The sequence below is a fragment of the Haliotis asinina genome, chromosome 12 (genome assembly GCF_037392515.1).
Source record: "Haliotis asinina isolate JCU_RB_2024 chromosome 12, JCU_Hal_asi_v2, whole genome shotgun sequence".
NCBI lineage: Eukaryota > Metazoa > Mollusca > Gastropoda > Lepetellida > Haliotidae > Haliotis > Haliotis asinina.
This window is the reverse complement of record NC_090291.1, coordinates 53,058,642-53,081,314: the sequence shown is the minus strand read 5'-3', so window position 1 is coordinate 53,081,314 and position 22,673 is coordinate 53,058,642.

The following is a 22,673-nucleotide window of genomic DNA, read 5'->3' as shown; positions in this document are numbered from 1 at the left end:
CTACAGCAATCATCATTGTGATAGCTACATCTCTCCTGCCTACAGCAGTCATCATTGTTACAGCTACATCTCTCCTGCCTACAGCAATCATCATTGTGATAGCTACATCTCTCCTGCCTACAGCAGTCATCATTGTTACAGCTACATCTCTCCTGCCTACAGCAATCATCATTGTGATAGCTACATCTCTCCTGCCTACAGCAATCATCATTGTGATAGCTACATCTCTCCTGCCTACAGCAATCATCATTGTGATAGCTACATCTCTCCTGCCTACAGCAATCATCATTGTGATAGCTACATCTCTCCTGCCTACAGCAGTCATCATTGTTACAGCTACATCTCTCCTGCCTACAGCAATCATCATTGTGATAGCTACATCTCTCCTGCCTACAGCAATCATCATTGTGATAGCTACATCTCTCCTCCCTACAGCAATCATCATTGTGATAGCTACATCTCTCCTGCCTACAGCAGTCATCATTGTTACAGCTACATCTCTCCTGCCTACAGCAATCATCATTGTGATAGCTACATCTCTCCTGCCTACAGCAGTCATCATTGTGATAGCTACATCTCTCCTGCCTACAGCAATCATCATTGTGATAGCTACATCTCTCCTGCCTACAGCAGTCATCATTGTTACAGCTACATCTCTCCTGCCTACAGCAATCATCATTGTGATAGCTACATCTCTCCTGCCTACAGCAATCATCATTGTGATAGCTACATCTCTCCTGCCTACAGCAATCATCATTGTGATAGCTACATCTCTCCTGCCTACAGCAATCATCATTGTGATAGCTACATCTCTCCTGCCTACAGCAATCATCATTGTTACAGCTACATCTCTCCTGCCTACAGCAATCATCATTGTGATAGCTACATCTCTCCTGCCTACAGCAATCATCAATGTGATAGCTACATCTCTCCTGCCTACAGCAATCATCATTGTGATAGCTACATCTCTCCTGCCTACAGCAATCATCATTGTGATAGCTACATCTCTCATGCCTACAGCAATCATCATTGTGATAGCTACATCTCTCCTGCCTACAACAATCATCATTGTTACAGCTACATCTCTCCTGCCTACATCAATCATCATTGTGATAGCTACATCTCTCCTGCCTACAGCAATCATCATTGTGATAGCTACATCTCTCCTGCCTACAGCAATCATCATTGTTACAGCTACATCTCTCCTGCCTACAGCAATCATCATTGTGATAGCTACATCTCTCCTGCCTACAGCAATCATCATTGTGATAGCTACATCTCTCCTGCCTACAGCAATCATCATTGTTACAGCTACATCTCTCCTGCCTACAGCAATCATCATTGTGATAGCTACATCTCTCCTGCCTACAGCAATCATCATTGCTACAGCTATACCTCTCCTGCCTACAGCAATCATCATTCCTACAGCTATACCTCTCCTGCCTACAGCAACCATCGTTGTGATAGCTACATCTCTCCTGCCTACAGCAATCATCATTGTGATAGCTACATCTCTCCTGCTTACAGCAATCATCATTGTTACAGCTACATCTCTCCTGCCTACAGCAATCATCATTGTGATAGCTACATCTCTCCTGCCTACAGCAGTCATCATTGTTACAGCTACATCTCTCCTGCCTACAGCAATCATCATTGTTACAGCTACATCTCTCCTGCCTACAGCAATCATCATTGTGATAGCTACATCTCTCCTGCCTACAGCAATCATCACTGTGATAGCTACATCTCTCCTGCCTACAGCAATCATCATTGTTACAGCTACATCTCTCCTGCCTACAGCAATCATCATTGTGATAGCTACATCTCTCCTGCCTACAGCAATCATCATTGTTACAGCTACATCTCTCCTGCCTACAGCAATCATCATTGTGATAGCTACATCTCTCCTGCCTACAGCAATCATCATTGTTACAGCTACATCTCTCCTGCCTACAGCAATCATCATTGTGATAGCTACATCTCTCCTGCCTACAGCAATCATCATTGTGATAGCTACATCTCTCCTGCCTACAGCAATCATCATTGTGATAGCTACATCTCTCCTGCCTACAGCAATCATCATTGTGATAGCTACATCTCTCCTGCCTACAGCAATCATCATTGTGATAGCTACATCTCTCCTGCCTACAGCAATCATCATTGTGATAGCTACATCTCTCCTGCCTACAGCAATCATCATTGTGACAGCTACATCTCTCCTGCCTACAGCAATCATCATTGTGATAGCTACATCTCTCCTGCCTACAGCAATCATCATTGTTACAGCTACATCTCTCCTGCCTACAGCAATCATCATTGTGATAGCTACATCTCTCCTGCCTACAGCAATCATCATTGTGATAGCTACATCTCTCCTGCCTACAGCAATCATCATTGTTACAGCTACATCTCTCCTGCCTACAGCAATCATCATTGTTACAGCTACATCTCTCCTGCCTACAGCAATCATCATTGTGATAGCTACATCTCTCCTGCCTACAGCAATCATCATTGTGATAGCTACATCTCTCCTGCCTACAGCAATCATCATTGTTACAGCTACATCTCTCCTGCCTACAGCAATCATCATTGTTACAGCTACATCTCTCCTGCCTACAGCAATCATCATTGTGATAGCTACATCTCTCCTGCCTACAGCAATCATCATTGTGATAGCTACATCTCTCCTGCCTACAGCAATCATCATTGTGACAGCTACATCTCTCCTCCCTACAACAATCATCATTGTTACAGCTACATCTCTCCTGCCTACAGCAATCATCATTGTTACAGCTACATCTCTCCTGCCTACAGCAATCATCATTGTGATAGCTACATCTCTCCTGCCTACAACAATCATCATTGTTACAGCTACATCTCTCCTGCCTACAGCAATCATCATTGTTACAGCTACATCTCTCCTGCCTACAGCAATCATCATTGTGATAGCTACATCTCTCCTGCCTACAGCAATCATCATTGTTACAGCTACATCTCTCCTGCCTACAGCAATCATCATTGTGATAGCTACATCTCTCCTGCCTACAGCAATCATCATTGTGATAGCTACATCTCTCCTGCCTACAGCAATCATCATTGTTACAGCTACATCTCTCCTGCCTACAGCAATCATCATTGTGATAGCTACATCTCTCCTGCCTACAGCAATCATCATTGCTACAGCTATACCTCTCCTGCCTACAGCAATCATCATTCCTACAGCTATACCTCTCCTGCCTACAGCAACCATCGTTGTGATAGCTACATCTCTCCTGCCTACAGCAATCATCATTGTGATAGCTACATCTCTCCTGCCTACAGCAATCATCATTGTTACAGCTACATCTCTCCTGCCTACAGCAATCATCATTGTGATAGCTACATCTCTCCTGCCTACAGCAGTCATCATTGTTACAGCTACATCTCTCCTGCCTACAGCAATCATCATTGTTACAGCTACATCTCTCCTGCCTACAGCAATCATCATTGTTACAGCTACATCTCTCCTGCCTACAGCAATCATCATTGTGATAGCTACATCTCTCCTGCCTACAGCAATCATCATTGTTACAGCTACATCTCTCCTGCCTACAGCAATCATCATTGTGATAGCTACATCTCTCCTGCCTACAGCAATCATCATTGTGATAGCTACATCTCTCCTGCCTACAGCAATCATCACTGTGATAGCTACATCTCTCCTGCCTACAGCAATCATCATTGTTACAGCTACATCTCTCCTGCCTACAGCAATCATCATTGTGATAGCTACATCTCTCCTGCCTACAGCAATCATCATTGTTACAGCTACATCTCTCCTGCCTACAGCAGTCATCATTGTGATAGCTACATCTCTCCTGCCTACAGCAATCATCATTGTTACAGCTACATCTCTCCTGCCTACAGCAATCATCATTGTGATAGCTACATCTCTCCTGCCTACAGCAATCATCATTGTGATAGCTACATCTCTCCTGCCTACAGCAATCATCATTGTTACAGCTACATCTCTCCTGCCTACAGCAATCATCATTGTGATAGCTACATCTCTCCTGCCTACAGCAATCATCACTGTGATAGCTACATCTCTCCTGCCTACAGCAATCATCATTGTTACAGCTACATCTCTCCTGCCTACAGCAATCATCATTGTGATAGCTACATCTCTCCTGCCTACAGCAATCATCATTGTTACAGCTACATCTCTCCTGCCTACAGCAATCATCATTGTGATAGCTACATCTCTCCTGCCTACAGCAATCATCATTGTTACAGCTACATCTCTCCTGCCTACAGCAATCATCATTGTGATAGCTACATCTCTCCTGCCTACAGCAATCATCATTGTGATAGCTACATCTCTCCTGCCTACAGCAATCATCATTGTGATAGCTACATCTCTCCTGCCTACAGCAATCATCATTGTGATAGCTACATCTCTCCTGCCTACAGCAATCATCATTGTGATAGCTACATCTCTCCTGCCTACAGCAATCATCATTGTGATAGCTACATCTCTCCTGCCTACAGCAATCATCATTGTGACAGCTACATCTCTCCTGCCTACAGCAATCATCATTGTGATAGCTACATCTCTCCTGCCTACAGCAATCATCATTGTTACAGCTACATCTCTCCTGCCTACAGCAATCATCATTGTGATAGCTACATCTCTCCTGCCTACAGCAATCATCATTGTGATAGCTACATCTCTCCTGCCTACAGCAATCATCATTGTTACAGCTACATCTCTCCTGCCTACAGCAATCATCATTGTTACAGCTACATCTCTCCTGCCTACAGCAATCATCATTGTGATAGCTACATCTCTCCTGCCTACAGCAATCATCATTGTGATAGCTACATCTCTCCTGCCTACAGCAATCATCATTGTTACAGCTACATCTCTCCTGCCTACAGCAATCATCATTGTTACAGCTACATCTCTCCTGCCTACAGCAATCATCATTGTGATAGCTACATCTCTCCTGCCTACAGCAATCATCATTGTGATAGCTACATCTCTCCTGCCTACAGCAATCATCATTGTGACAGCTACATCTCTCCTCCCTACAACAATCATCATTGTTACAGCTACATCTCTCCTGCCTACAGCAATCATCATTGTTACAGCTACATCTCTCCTGCCTACAGCAATCATCATTGTGATAGCTACATCTCTCCTGCCTACAACAATCATCATTGTTACAGCTACATCTCTCCTGCCTACAGCAATCATCATTGTTACAGCTACATCTCTCCTGCCTACAGCAATCATCATTGTGATAGCTACATCTCTCCTGCCTACAGCAATCATCATTGTTACAGCTACATCTCTCCTGCCTACAGCAATCATCATTGTGATAGCTACATCTCTCCTGCCTACAGCAATCATCATTGTGATAGCTACATCTCTCCTGCCTACAGCAATCATCATTGTTACAGCTACATCTCTCCTGCCTACAGCAATCATCATTGTGATAGCTACATCTCTCCTGCCTACAGCAATCATCATTGCTACAGCTATACCTCTCCTGCCTACAGCAATCATCATTCCTACAGCTATACCTCTCCTGCCTACAGCAACCATCGTTGTGATAGCTACATCTCTCCTGCCTACAGCAATCATCATTGTGATAGCTACATCTCTCCTGCCTACAGCAATCATCATTGTTACAGCTACATCTCTCCTGCCTACAGCAATCATCATTGTGATAGCTACATCTCTCCTGCCTACAGCAGTCATCATTGTTACAGCTACATCTCTCCTGCCTACAGCAATCATCATTGTTACAGCTACATCTCTCCTGCCTACAGCAATCATCATTGTTACAGCTACATCTCTCCTGCCTACAGCAATCATCATTGTGATAGCTACATCTCTCCTGCCTACAGCAATCATCATTGTTACAGCTACATCTCTCCTGCCTACAGCAATCATCATTGTGATAGCTACATCTCTCCTGCCTACAGCAATCATCATTGTTACAGCTACATCTCTCCTGCCTACAGCAATCATCATTGTGATAGCTACATCTCTCCTGCCTACAGCAATCATCATTGTTACAGCTACATCTCTCCTGCCTACAGCAATCATCATTGTGATAGCTACATCTCTCCTGCCTACAGCAATCATCATTGTGATAGCTACATCTCTCCTGCCTACAGCAATCATCATTGTGATAGCTACATCTCTCCTGCCTACAGCAATCATCATTGTGATAGCTACATCTCTCCTGCCTACAGCAATCATCATTGTGATAGCTACATCTCTCCTGCCTACAGCAATCATCATTGTGATAGCTACATCTCTCCTGCCTACAGCAATCATCATTGTGACAGCTACATCTCTCCTGCCTACAGCAATCATCATTGTGATAGCTACATCTCTCCTGCCTACAGCAATCATCATTGTTACAGCTACATCTCTCCTGCCTACAGCAATCATCATTGTGATAGCTACATCTCTCCTGCCTACAGCAATCATCATTGTGATAGCTACATCTCTCCTGCCTACAGCAATCATCATTGTGATAGCTACATCTCTCCTGCCTACAGCAATCATCATTGTTACAGCTACATCTCTCCTGCCTACAGCAATCATCATTGTTACAGCTACATCTCTCCTGCCTACAGCAATCATCATTGTGATAGCTACATCTCTCCTGCCTACAGCAATCATCATTGTGATAGCTACATCTCTCCTGCCTACAGCAATCATCATTGTGACAGCTACATCTCTCCTCCCTACAACAATCATCATTGTTACAGCTACATCTCTCCTGCCTACAGCAATCATCATTGTTACAGCTACATCTCTCCTGCCTACAGCAATCATCATTGTGATAGCTACATCTCTCCTGCCTACAGCAATCATCATTGTTACAGCTACATCTCTCCTGCCTACAGCAATCATCATTGTTACAGCTACATCTCTCCTGCCTACAGCAATCATCATTGTGATAGCTACATCTCTCCTGCCTACAGCAGTCATCATTGTGATAGCTACATCTCTCCTGCCTACAGCAATCATCATTGTGATAGCTACATCTCTCCTGCCTACAGCAGTCATCATTGTGATAGCTACATCTCTCCTCCCTACAGCAATCATCATTGTTACAGCTACATCTCTCCTGCCTACAGCAATCATCATTGTGATAGCTACATCTCTCCTGCCTACAGCAATCATCAATGTGATAGCTACATCTCTCCTGCCTACAGCAATCATCATTGTGATAGCTACATCTCTCCTGCCTACAGCAATCATCATTGTGATAGCTACATCTCTCCTGCCTACAGCAATCATCATTGTGATAGCTACATCTCTCCTGCCTACAACAATCATCATTGTGATAGCTACATCTCTCCTGCCTACAACAATCATCATTGTGATAGCTACATCTCTCCTGCCTACAGCAATCATCATTGTGATAGCTACATCTCTCCTGCCTACAGCAATCATCATTGTGATAGCTACATCTCTCCTGCCTACAGCAATCATCATTGTGATAGCTACATCTCTCCTGCCTACAGCAATCATCATTGTGATAGCTACATCTCTCCTGCCTACAGCAGTCATCATTGTTACAGCTACATCTCTCCTGCCTACAGCAATCATCATTGTGATAGCTACATCTCTCCTGCCTACAGCAGTCATCATTGTGATAGCTACATCTCTCCTGCCTACAGCAATCATCATTGTGATAGCTACATCTCTCCTGCCTACAGCAATCATAATTGTGATAGCTACATCTCTCCTGCCTACAGCAATCATCATTGTTACAGCTACATCTCTCCTGCCTACAGCAATCATCATTGTGATAGCTACATCTCTCCTCTCTACAACAATCATCATTGTGATAGCTACATCTCTCCTGCCTACAGCAATCATCATTGTGATAGCTACATCTCTCCTGCCTACAGCAATCATCATTGTGATAGCTACATCTCTCCTGCCTACAGCAATCATCATTGTGATAGCTACATCTCTCCTCCCTACAGCAATCATCATTGTGATAGCTACATCTCTCCTGCCTACAGCAATCATCATTGTGATAGCTACATCTCTCCTGCCTACAGCAATCATCATTGTGATAGCTACATCTCTCCTGCCTACAGCAATCATCATTGTTACAGCTACCTCTCTCCTGCCTACAGCAATCATCATTGTGATAGCTACATCTCTCCTGCCTACAGCAATCATCATTGTTACAGCTACATCTCTCCTGCCTACAGCAATCATCATTGTGATAACTACATCTCTCCTGCCTACAGCAATCATCATTGTTACAGCTACATCCCTCCTGCCTACAGCAATCATCATTGTGATAGCTACATCTCTCCTGCCTACAGCAATCATCATTGTTACAGCTACATCTCTCCTGCCTACAGCAATCATCATTGTGATAGCTACATCTCTCCTGCCTACAGCAATCATCATTGTGATAGCTACATCTCTCCTGCCTACAGCAATCATCATTGTTACAGCTACATCTCTCCTCCCTACAGCAATCATCATTGTGATAGCTACATCTCTCCTGCCTACAGCAATCATCATTGTGATAGCTACATCTCTCCTGCCTACAGCAATCATCATTGTGATAGCTACATCTCTCCTCCCTACAACAATCATCATTGTGATAGCTACATCTCTCCTGCCTACAGCAATCATCATTGTTACAGCTACATCTCTCCTGCCTACAGCAATCATCATTGTGATAGCTACATCTCTCCTGCCTACAGCAATCATCATTGTGATAGCTACATCTCTCCTGCCTACAGCAATCATCATTGTGATAGCTACATCTCTCCTCCCTACAACAATCATCATTGTGATAGCTACATCTCTCCTGCCTACAGCAATCATCATTGTGATAGCTACATCTCTCCTGCCTACAACAGTCATCATTGTGATAGCTACATCTCTCCTGCCTACAGCAATCATCATTGTTACAGCTACATCTCTCCTGCCTACAGCAATAATCATTGTGATAGCTACATCTCTCCTGCCTACAGCAATCATCATTGTGATAGCTACATCTCTCCTGCCTACAGCAATCATCATTGTGATAGCTACATCTCTCCTGCCTACAGCAATCATCATTGTTACAGCTACATCTCTCCTGCCTACAGCAATCATCATTGTGATAGCTACATCTCTCCTGCCTACAGCAATGATCATTGTTACAGCTACATCTCTCCTCCCTACAGCAATCATCATTGTGATAGCTACATCTCTCCTGCCTACAGCAATCATCATTGTGATAGCTACATCTCTCCTGCCTACAACAGTCATCATTGTGATAGCTACATCTCTCCTGCCTACAGCAATCATCATTGTTACAGCTACATCTCTCCTGCCTACAGCAATAATCATTGTGATAGCTACATCTCTCCTGCCTACAGCAATCATCATTGTGATAGCTACATCTCTCCTGCCTACAGCAATCATCATTGTGATAGCTACATCTCTCCTGCCTACAACAGTCATCATTGTGATAGCTACATCTCTCCTGCCTACAGCAATCATCATTGTTACAGCTACATCTCTCCTGCCTACAGCAATCATCATTGTGATAGCTACATCTCTCCTGCCTACAGCAATGATCATTGTTACAGCTACATCTCTCCTCCCTACAACAATCATCATTGTGATAGCTACATCTCTCCTGCCTACAGCAATCATCATTGTGATAGCTACATCTCTCCTGCCTACAACAGTCATCATTGTGATAGCTACATCTCTCCTGCCTACAGCAATCATCATTGTTACAGCTACATCTCTCCTGCCTACAGCAATCATCATTGTGATAGCTACATCTCTCCTGCCTACAGCAATCATCATTGTGATAGCTACATCTCTCCTGCCTACAACAATCATCATTGTGATAGCTACATCTCTCCTGCCTACAGCAATCATCATTGTTACAGCTACATCTCTCCTGCCTACAGCAATCATCATTGTGATAGCTACATCTCTCCTGCCTACAGCAATGATCATTGTTACAGCTACATCTCTCCTCCCTACAGCAATCATCATTGTGATAGCTACATCTCTCCTGCCTACAGCAATGATCATTGTGATAGCTACATCTCTCCTGCCTACAGCAATGATCATTGTGATAGCTACATCTCTCCTCCCTACAGCAATCATCATTGTGATAGCTACATCTCTCCTGCCTACAACAATCATCATTGTGATAGCTACATCTCTCCTGCCTACAGCAATCATCATTGTGATAGCTACATCTCTCCTGCCTACAGCAATCATCATTGTGATAGCTACATCTCTCCTGCCTACAGCAATCATCATTGTGATAGCTACATCTCTCCTCCCTACAATAATCATCATTGTGATAGCTACATCTCTCCTCCCTACAGCAATCATCATTGTGATAGCTACATCTCTCCTGCCTACAGCAATCATCATTGTTACAGCTACATCTCTCCTGCCTACAGCAATCATCATTGTGATAGCTACACCTCTCCTGCCTACAACAATCATCATTGTTACAGCTACATCTCTCCTGCCTACAGCAATCATCATTGTGATAGCTACACCTCTCCTGCCTACAGCAATCATCATTGTGATAGCTACATCTCTCCTGCCTACAGCAATCATCATTGTTACAGCTACATCTCTCCTGCCTACAGCAATCATCATTGTGATAGCTACACCTCTCCTGCCTACAACAATCATCATTGTTACAGCCACATCTCTCCTGCCTACAGCAATCATCATTGTTACAGCTATACCTCTCCTGCCTACAACAATCATCATTGTGATAGCTACATCTCTCCTGCCTACAGCAATCATCATTGTGATAGCTACATCTCTCCTGCCTACAGCAATCATCATTGTTACAGCTACATCTCTCCTCCCTACAGCAATCATCATTGTGATAGCTACATCTCTCCTCCCTACAGCAATCATCATTGTGATAGCTACATCTCTCCTGCCTACAACAATCATCATTGTGATAGCTACATCTCTCCTGCCTACAGCAATCATCATTGTGATAGCTACATCTCTCCTGCCTACAGCAATGATCATTGTGATAGCTACATCTCTCCTGCCTACAGCAATGATCATTGTGATAGCTACATCTCTCCTGCCTACAACAATCATCATTGTTACAGCTACATCTCTCCTCCCTACAGCAATCATCATTGTGATAGCTACATCTCTCCTGCCTACAGCAATGATCATTGTGATAGCTACATCTCTCCTGCCTACAGCAATCATCATTGTTACAGCTACATCTCTCCTGCCTACAGCAATCATCATTGTGATAGCTACATCTCTCCTGCCTACAGCAATGATCATTGTGATAGCTACATCTCTCCTGCCTACAGCAATGATCATTGTGATAGCTACATCTCTCCTCCCTACAGCAATCATCATTGTGATAGCTACATCTCTCCTGCCTACAGCAATCATCATTGTGATAGCTACATCTCTCCTGCCTACAGCAATCATCATTGTGATAGCTACATCTCTCCTGCCTACAGCAATCATCAATGTGATAGCTACATCTCTCCTGCCTACAGCAATCATCATTGTTACAGCTACATCTCTCCTGCCTACAGCAATCATCATTGTTACAGCTACATCTCTCCTCCCTACAGCAATCATCAATGTGATAGCTACATCTCTCCTGCCTACAGCAATCATCATTGTTACAGCTACATCTCTCCTGCCTACAGCAATCATCATTGTTACAGCTACATCTCTCCTCCCTACAACAATCATCATTGTGATAGCTACATCTCTCCTGCCTACAGCAATCATCATTGTGATAGCTACATCTCTCCTGCCTACAGCAATCATCATTGTTACAGCTACATCTCTCCTCCCTACAACAATCATCATTGTGATAGCTACATCTCTCCTGCCTACAGCAATCATCATTGTGATAGCTACATCTCTCCTGCCTACAGCAATCATCATTGTGATAGCTACATCTCTCCTGCCTACAGCAATGATCATTGTGATAGCTACATCTCTCCTGCCTACAGCAATCATCATTGTGATAGCTACATCTCTCCTGCCTACAGCAATCATCATTGTGATAGCTACATCTCTCCTGCCTACAGCAGTCATCATTGTGATAGCTACATCTCTCCTGCCTACAGCAATCATCATTGTTACAGCTACATCTCTCCTGCCTACAGCAATCATCAATGTGATAGCTACATCTCTCCTGCCTACAGCAATCATCATTGTGATAGCTACATCTCTCCTCCCTACAGCAATCATCATTGTGATAGCTACATCTCTCCTGCCTACAGCAATCATCATTGTGATAGCTACATCTCTCCTGCCTACAGCAATCATCATTGTGATAGCTACATCTCTCCTGCCTACAGCAATCATCATTGTTACAGCTACATCTCTCCTCCCTACAGCAATCATCATTGTGATAGCTACATCTCTCCTGCCTACAGCAATCATCATTGTGATAGCTACATCTCTCCTGCCTACAGCAATCATCATTGTTACAGCTACATCTCTCCTCCCTACAACAATCATCATTGTGATAGCTACATCTCTCCTGCCTACAGCAATCATCATTGTGATAGCTACATCTCTCCTGCCTACAGCAATCATCATTGTGATAGCTACATCTCTCCTGCCTACAGCAATCATCATTGTGATAGCTACATCTCTCCTCCCTACAACAATCATCATTGTGATAGCTACATCTCTCCTGCCTACAGCAATCATCATTGTTACAGCTACATCTCTCCTGCCTACAGCAATCATCATTGTTACAGCTACATCTCTCCTGCCTACAGCAATCATCATTGTGATAGCTACATCTCTCCTCCCTACAGCAATCATCATTGTGATAGCTACATCTCTCCTGCCTACAACAATCATCATTGTGATAGCTACATCTCTCCTGCCTACAGCAATCATCATTGTTACAGCTACATCTCTCCTGCCTACAGCAATCATCATTGTGATAGCTACATCTCTCCTCCCTACAGCAATCATCATTGTGATAGCTACATCTCTCCTGCCTACAACAATCATCATTGTGATAGCTACATCTCTCCTGCCTACAGCAATCATCATTGTTACAGCTACATCTCTCCTGCCTACAGCAATCATCATTGTGATAGCTACATCTCTGCTGCCTACAGCAATCATCATTGTGATAGCTACATCTCTCCTGCCTACAGCAATCATCATTGTGATAGCTACATCTCTCCTCCCTACAACAATCATCATTGTGATAGCTACATCTCTCCTGCCTACAGCAATCATCATTGTGATAGCTACATCTCTCCTGTCTACAGCAATCATCATTGTGATAGCTACATCTCTCCTGCCTACAGCAATCATCATTGTGATAGCTACATCTCTCCTGCCTACAGCAATCATCATTGTGATAGCTACATCTCTCCTGCCTACAACAGTCATCATTGTGATAGCTACATCTCTCCTCCCTACAGCAATCATCATTGTGATAGCTACATCTCTCCTGCCTACAGCAATCATCATTGTGATAGCTACATCTCTCCTGCCTACAACAGTCATCATTGTGATAGCTACATCTCTCCTGCCTACAACAGTCATCATTGTGATAGCTACATCTCTCCTGCCTACAGCAATCATCATTGTGATAGCTACATCTCTCCTGCCTACAGCAATCATCATTGTGATAGCTACATCTCTCCTGCCTACAACAGTCATCATTGTGACAGCTACATCTCTCCTGCCTACAGCAATCATCATTGTGATAGCTACACCTCTCCTGCCTACAGCAATCATCATTGTGATAGCTACACCTCTCCTGCCTACAGCAATCATCATTGTGATAGCTACATCTCTCCTGCCTACAGCAATCATCATTGTTACAGCTACATCTCTCCTGCCTACAACAGTCATCATTGTGATAGCTACACCTCTCCTGCCTACAGCAATCATCATTGTGATAGCTACATCTCTCCTGCCTACAGCAATCATCATTGTTACAGCTACATCTCTCCTGCCTACAGCAATCATCATTGTGATAGCTACATCTCTCCTCCCTACAGCAATCATCATTGTTACAGCTACATCTCTCCTCCCTACAACAATCATCATTGTTACAGCTACATCTCTCCTGCCTACAGCAATCATCATTGTGATAGCTACATCTCTCCTGCCTACAGCAATGATCATTGTGATAGCTACATCTCTCCTGCCTACAGCAATCATCATTGTGATAGCTACATCTCTCCTGCCTACAGCAATCATCATTGTGATAGCTACATCTCTCCTGCCTACAGCAATCATCATTGTGATAGCTACATCTCTCCTGCCTACAGCAATCATCATTGTGATAGCTACATCTCTCCTGCCTACAGCAATCATCATTGTTACAGCTACATCTCTCCTCCCTACAACAATCATCATTGTTACAGCTACATCTCTCCTGCCTACAGCAATCATCATTGTGATAGCTACATCTCTCCTGCCTACAGCAATGATCATTGTGATAGCTACATCTCTCCTGCCTACAGCAATCATCATTGTGATAGCTACATCTCTCCTGCCTACAGCAATCATCATTGTGATAGCTACATCTCTCCTGCCTACAGCAATCATCATTGTGATAGCTACATCTCTCCTGCCTACAGCAATCATCATTGTTACAGCTACATCTCTCCTGCCTACAGCAATCATCATTGTGATAGCTACATCTCTCCTGCCTACAGCAATCATCATTGTTACAGCTACATCTCTCCTCCCTACAACAATCATCATTGTTACAGCTACATCTCTCCTGCCTACAGCAATCATCATTGTGATAGCTACATCTCTCCTGCCTACAGCAATGATCATTGTGATAGCTACATCTCTCCTGCCTACAGCAATCATCATTGTGATAGCTACATCTCTCCTGCCTACAGCAATCATCATTGTGATAGCTACATCTCTCCTGCCTACAGCAATCATCATTGTGATAGCTACATCTCTCCTGCCTACAGCAATCATCATTGTGATAGCTACATCTCTCCTGCCTACAGCAATCATCATTGTGATAGCTACATCTCTCCTGCCTACAGCAATCATCATTGTGATAGCTACATCTCTCCTGCCTACAGCAATCATCATTGTGATAGCTACATCTCTCCTGCCTACAGCAATCATCATTGTGATGGCTACATCTCTCCTGCCTACAACAATCATCATTGTGATAGCTACATCTCTCCTGCCTACAGCAATCATCATTGTGATAGCTACATCTCTCCTGCCCACAGCAATCATCGTTGTGATAGCTACGTCTCTCCTCCCTACAGCAATCATCATTGTGATAGCTACATCTCTCCTGCCTACAGCAATCATCATTGTGATAGCTACATCTCTCCTGCCTACAGCAATCATCATTGTGATAGCTACATCTCTCATCCCTACAACAATCATCATTGCTACAGCTACATCTCTCCTGCCTACAGCAATCATCATTGTGATAGCTACATCTCTCCTCCCTACAACAATCATCATTGCTACAGCTACATCTCTCCTGCCTACAGCAATCATCATTGTGATAGCTACATCTCTCCTCCCTACAACAATCATCATTGTGATAGCTACATCTCTCCTGCCTACAGCAATCATCATTGTGATAGCTACATCTCTCCTGCCTACAGCAATCATCATTGTTACAGCTACATCTCTCCTGCCTACAGCAATCATCATTGTGATAGCTACATCTCTCCTGCCTACAGCAATCATCATTGTGATAGCTACATCTCTCCTGCCTACAGCAATCATCATTGTGATTGCTACATCTCTCCTCCCTACAACAATCATCATTGTGATAGCTACATCTCTCCTGCCTACAGCAATCATCATTGTGATAGCTACATCTCTCCTGCCTACAGCAATCATCATTGTGATAGCTACATCTCTCCTGCCTACAGCAATCATCATTGTGATAGCTACATCTCTCCTGCCTACAGCAATCATCATTGTTACAGCCACATCTCTCCTCCCTACAGCAATCATCATTGTGATAGCTACATCTCTCCTGCCTACAGCAATCATCATTGTGATAGCTACATCTCTCCTGCCTACAGCAATCATCATTGTGATAGCTACATCTCTCCTGCCTACAGCAATCATCATTGTGATAGCTACATCTCTCCTGCCTACAGCAATCATCATTGTGATAGCTACATCTCTCCTGCCTACAGCAATCATCATTGTGATAGCTACACCTCTCCTGCCTACAACAATCATCATTGTGATAGCTACATCTCTCCTGCCTACAGCAATCATCATTGTGATAGCTACATCTCTCCTGCCTACAGCAATCATCATTGTTACAGCTACATCTCTCCTCCCTACAGCAATCATCATTGTGATAGCTACATCTCTCCTGCCTACAGCAATCATCATTGTTACAGCTACATCTCTCCTGCCTACAGCAATCATCATTGTGATAGCTACATCTCTCCTGCCTACAGCAATCATCATTGTGATAGCTACATCTCTCCTGCCTACAGCAATCATCATTGTTACAGCTACATCTCTCCTGCCTACAGCAATCATCATTGTGATAGCTACATCTCTCCTGCCTACAGCAATCATCATTGTGATAGCTACATCTCTCCTGCCTACAGCAATCATCATTGTGATAGCTACATCTCTCCTGCCTACAGCAATCATCATTGTGATAGCTACATCTCTCCTGCCTACAGCAATCATCATTGTTACAGCTACATCTCTCCTGCCTACAGCAATCATCACTGTGATAGCTACATCTCTCCTGCCTACAGCAATCATCATTGTGATAGCTACATCTCTCCTGCCTACAGCAATCATCATTGTTACAGCTACATCTCTCCTGCCTACAGCAATCATCATTGTGATAGCTACATCTCTCCTGCCTACAGCAATCATCATTGTGATAGCTACATCTCTCCTGCCTACAGCAATCATCACTGTGATAGCTACATCTCTCCTGCCTACAGCAATCATCATTGTGATAGCTACATCTCTCCTGCCTACAGCAATCATCATTGTGATAGCTACATCTCTCCTGCCTACAGCAATCATCATTGTGATAGCTACATCTCTCCTGCCTACAGCAATCATCATTGTGATAGCTACATCTCTCCTGCCTACAGCAATCATCATTGTTACAGCTACATCTCTCCTGCCTACAGCAATCATCATTGTGATAGCTACATCTCTCCTGCCTACAGCAATCATCATTGTTACAGCTACATCTCTCCTGCCTACAGCAATCATCATTGTGATAGCTACATCTCTCCTCCCTACAACAATCATCATTGTGATAGCTACATCTCTCCTGCCTACAGCAATCATCATTGTGATAGCTACATCTCTCCTGCCTACAGCAATCATCATTGTGATAGCTACATCTCTCCTGCCTACAGCAATCATCATTGTTACAGCTACATCTCTCCTGCCTACAACAATCATCATTGTGATAGCTACATCTCTCCTGCCTACAGCAATCATCATTGTTACAGCTACATCTCTCCTGCCTACAGCAATCATCATTGTGATAGCTACATCTCTCCTCCCTACAGCAATCATCATTGTTACAGCTACATCTCTCCTGCCTACAGCAATCATCATTGTGATAGCTACATCTCTCCTGCCTACAGCAGTCATCATTGTGATAGCTACATCTCTCCTGCCTACAGCAGTCATCATTGTGATAGCTACATCTCTCCTGCCTACAGCAATCATCATTGTTACAGCTACATCTCTCCTGCCTACAGCAATCATCATTGTGATAGCTACATCTCTCCTGCCTACAGCAATCATCATTGTGATAGCTACATCTCTCCTGCCTACAGCAATCATCATTGTGATAGCTACATCTCTCCTGCCTACAGCAATCATCATTGTGATAGGTACATCTCTCCTGCCTACAGCAATCATCATTGTTACAGCTACATCTCTCCTGCCTACAGCAATCATCATTGTGATAGCTACATCTCTCCTGCCTACAGCAATCATCATTGTGATAGCTACATCTCTCCTGCCTACAGCAATCATCATTGTTACAGCTACATCTCTCCTGCCTACAGCAATCATCATTGTGATAGCTACATCTCTCCTGCCTACAGCAATCATCATTGTGATAGCTACATCTCTCCTGCCTACAGCAATCATCATTGTGATAGCTACATCTCTCCTGCCTACAGCAATCATCATTGTGATAGCTACATCTCTCCTGCCTACAGCAATCATCATTGTTACAGCTACATTTCTCCTGCCTACAGCAATCATCATTGTGATAGCTACATCTCTCCTGCCTACAGCAATCATCACTGTGATAGCTACATCTCTCCTGCCTACAGCAATCATCATTGTGATAGCTACATCTCTCCTGCCTACAGCAATCATCATTGTGATAGCTACATCTCTCCTGCCTACAGCAATCATCACTGTGATAGCTACATCTCTCCTGCCTACAGCAATCATCATTGTGATAGCTACATCTCTCCTGCCTACAGCAATCATCATTGTGATAGCTACATCTCTCCTGCCTACAGCAATCATCATTGTGATAGCTACATCTCTCCTGCCTACAGCAATCATCATTGTTACAGCTACATCTCTCCTGCCTACAGCAATCATCATTGTGATAGCTACATCTCTCCTGCCTACAGCAATCATCATTGTGATAGCTACATCTCTCCTGCCTACAGCAATCATCATTGTTACAGCTACATCTCTCCTGCCTACAGCAATCATCATTGTGATAGCTACATCTCTCCTGCCTACAGCAATCATCATTGTGATAGCTACATCTCTCCTGCCTACAGCAATCATCATTGTGATAGCTACATCTCTCCTGCCTACAGCAATCATCATTGTGATAGCTACATCTCTCCTACCTACAGCAATCATCATTGTTACAGCTACATCTCTCCTGCCTACAGCAATCATCATTGTGATAGCTACATCTCTCCTGCCTACAGCAATCATCATTGTGATAGCTACATCTCTCCTGCCTACAGCAATCATCATTGTTACAGCTACATCTCTCCTGCCTACAGCAATCATCATTGTGATAGCTACATCTCTCCTGCCTACAGCAATCATCATTGTGATAGCTACATCTCTCCTGCCTACAGCAATCATCATTGTGATAGCTACATCTCTCCTGCCTACAGCAATCATCATTGTGATAGCTACATCTCTCCTGCCTACAGCAATCATCATTGTTACAGCTACATCTCTCCTGCCTACAGCAATCATCATTGTGATAGCTACATCTCTCCTGCCTACAGCAATCATCATTGTGATAGCTACATCTCTCCTGCCTACAGCAATCATCATTGTTACAGCTACATCTCTCCTGCCTACAGCAATCATCATTGTGATAGCTACATCTCTCCTGCCTACAGCAATCATCATTGTGATAGCTACATCTCTCCTGCCTACAGCAATCATCATTGTGATAGCTACATCTCTCCTGCCTACAGCAATCATCATTGTGATAGCTACATCTCTCCTGCCTACAGCAATCATCACTGTGATAGCTACATCTCTCCTGCCTACAGCAATCATCATTGTGATAGCTACATCTCTCCTGCCTACAGCAATCATCATTGTTACAGCTACATCTCTCCTGCCTACAGCAATCATCATTGTGATAGCTACATCTCTCCTGCCTACAGCAATCATCATTGTGATAGCTACATCTCTCCTGCCTACAGCAATCATCATTGTGATAGCTACATCTCTCCTGCCTACAGCAATCATCATTGTGATAGCTACATCTCTCCTGCCTACAGCAATTATCATTGTGATAGCTACATCTCTCCTGCCTACAGCAGCCATCATTGTGATAGCTACATCTCTCCTGCCTACAGCAATCATCATTGTGATAGCTACATCTCTCCTGCCTACAGCAATCATCATTGTGATAGCTACATCTCTCCTGCCTACAGCAATCATCATTGTTACAGCTACATCTCTCCTGCCTACAGCAGTCATCATTGTGATAGCTACATCTCTCCTGCCTACAGCAATCATCATTGTTACAGCTACATCTCTCCTGCCTACAGCAATCATCATTGTGATAGCTACATCTCTCCTGCCTACAGCAGTCATCATTGTTACAGCTACATCTCTCCTGCCTACAGCAGTCATCATTGTGATAGCTACATCTCTCCTGCCTACAGTGATAGCTACATCTAGGTGGCCAACAACAATCATCATTTTTGTATCTTTATCTAGGCGGCTGACATTATGAATATTATGGCTACATCTAGGCAACCTACAGTAATCATCAATATTATAGCTGTATCTAGAAGGCCTTCAACACTCGCCAATATTATAATTGTATCTAGGCGTCGTACAGCACTCATCAATAGTATAGCTGTATCTAGGCCACCTAGAGTCACCAGTATTATAGCTTTATCTGGCGGACTTACATCACTCATCAATATTATAGCTCTATGTGTTTGGCCTAACCATTATTTTTCCAGTTAAATCACATCAGTCTTCGGTAATCACGAATATTGCAGCTGCGTCTGGACGATCACTGCAACTGGGAGTCAGGTGTCAAACTTATTCTTCCTTGTACATACTGTGGGTAAAGGGTGTTACCGGTAGGGCATCTTTCTCCTTTCCACCAGGTGTTATAGCTGATTTTCGCTCATCCGTCATGCAATCTTCACTGCAGTTTTGTTTGTAGAGCATCACAGTATCTGTTTCGTCTCAATTTCGAGGAGATATTCATCCCCTGCTCACCCTACTGCTATCGTCAGTACAGGAGAAGAGAGCCTCACTAACAACAGACACCTTAACAGTACTTTTTCCATGAACAAAACGGTGTTGTATTCTGGGCAAATTATGCCACGTAAAAGACGTGTTTTTTACATTACACGTGTAACAAAAACAGTAAAATAAACGTCGGACTTTCTCTTCACGTTAAATCTTTCACGACTTTACCATTATATTATCCCAAACATCAATACATGTGCATCCATTCGTGGCCATGCCGATCAAGTCAGAAAAGAACCTTCCTCATCCTCTGCTAGACACAAGCCTCTGTGATGGCGTGCTGCACGCTTCCCTGCCCGCCACGGCAGTAATTGGGCTGGTTAAGTTAGAAAACGCTGACAAGAAAATAACTACTAATGGAAATATTTACCAAATGGAAGCTTGTAGGAAAACGATTCTTTGAGGCCTGTAATTTAGATATGGATCCAGGCGATTCCACTGGACATCCAGTCTCTTTCCGGTGATTTGGACACAATACCAACGGTTTATCATGTTTATCTGAACGGTTCTGTTTTGAATGATTCCGAATGAACTAATTATTCTTTTTGTTCCAGTGCTGGTGAAACTGCAAAAGAGCAGTGCAGTCATGCATCACTCCAGTGGCTCCAGATCCATGTTAACTTGATACAAAGAAGTTCTTGTGTTCATGTGTAAGATATACATCAAAGGTATGTCGATAGGTTTTCCATATTCATCCTCCAAGCGTCAAATATATATCTGGGATCATATCTGAAAATTGAACAGTTCGAAGTTTGAATGTTCCTCACAGAAACGCAAATCACTAAGGGTGATTATTTTGACGGGAACTCCTATAAAATGTAATTAGCATCCAGTCCTTTATGGTATCCGACCGCCAAAATGCAGTATAACATTTTATTGGTTCTCTTGGATTATGCGTTTTTATTTGTTAATATTTCTCTGCTGTCGTGATACACATTCAACAAGCCACATCGGGGTATCATAAAACACTTGGGGAATGCGTCGGAGGAAATGAATGAACATGTGATACATTTCTATTCATTGTTCTGGAACAGTAGAAACAAATCTAAGAAATACTCGAATCGATTCCGTATTTCTTCTTTGACCTAGGTAGCAATCTTTTATATATTTGCATTGATGAAACCAGCAAGAACTTGGACAATAACGATCGTCCGATGAGTTGATTGGTAGCATGCGACACGCGCTTTCAGTCAAAGATTATCTACAAGCCGAGTCTCATTAAACTAGAACACTAAAAGTAAGAAATATGGAAACACAAACAATAATTGTGTACCTTTTGGAACCGTGATAACCAACCTGCATACCGATGCAATAGAGGCAACAAGTGATTTTAATTGTACATCTTGGGAATTTGGTAACCACCCTCAATTTCCTTGCACAGTTTATAATGTTCACCTGTAGGGTCAGCTAAACGAAGCATCAAAACTTAAAATGAGACTGCCTTATGATATCCCGAAGAATACCGATCTGTAACCCTTGGACAGCAGGGTCTAATGGGGACATATGTAATGTCGATGGTTCTACCTATGTTATCACTGAAGATAATTGTCACTTGAAATCCTAGCTCAAAACACAAAATGTAAATGTAGTTTCACCGGAATATTCCAGATGTTACAATTGTTCAAAGAGTAAACAATGATTTATACCTCTTGAACGTTCAGCATATAGGGTAAGTTACGCTAATTACGGCAAAACATTAAGCGTGACCAAAACATTGCGTTAAATTCAGCTCTTAAGCTGCCTGGAGCGCCGGGGAAGGCACACCGTCATTATACTGTCAAACTGATATAGGTCAGTGTGAGTATGTAAACAGTGTAATACCAGGGTGTCCCCTCTCCCCGCCCTTCGCTCCAAACTACAGACCTGCCACGAAGCAGCAATTAATACCATGCTGACTGAG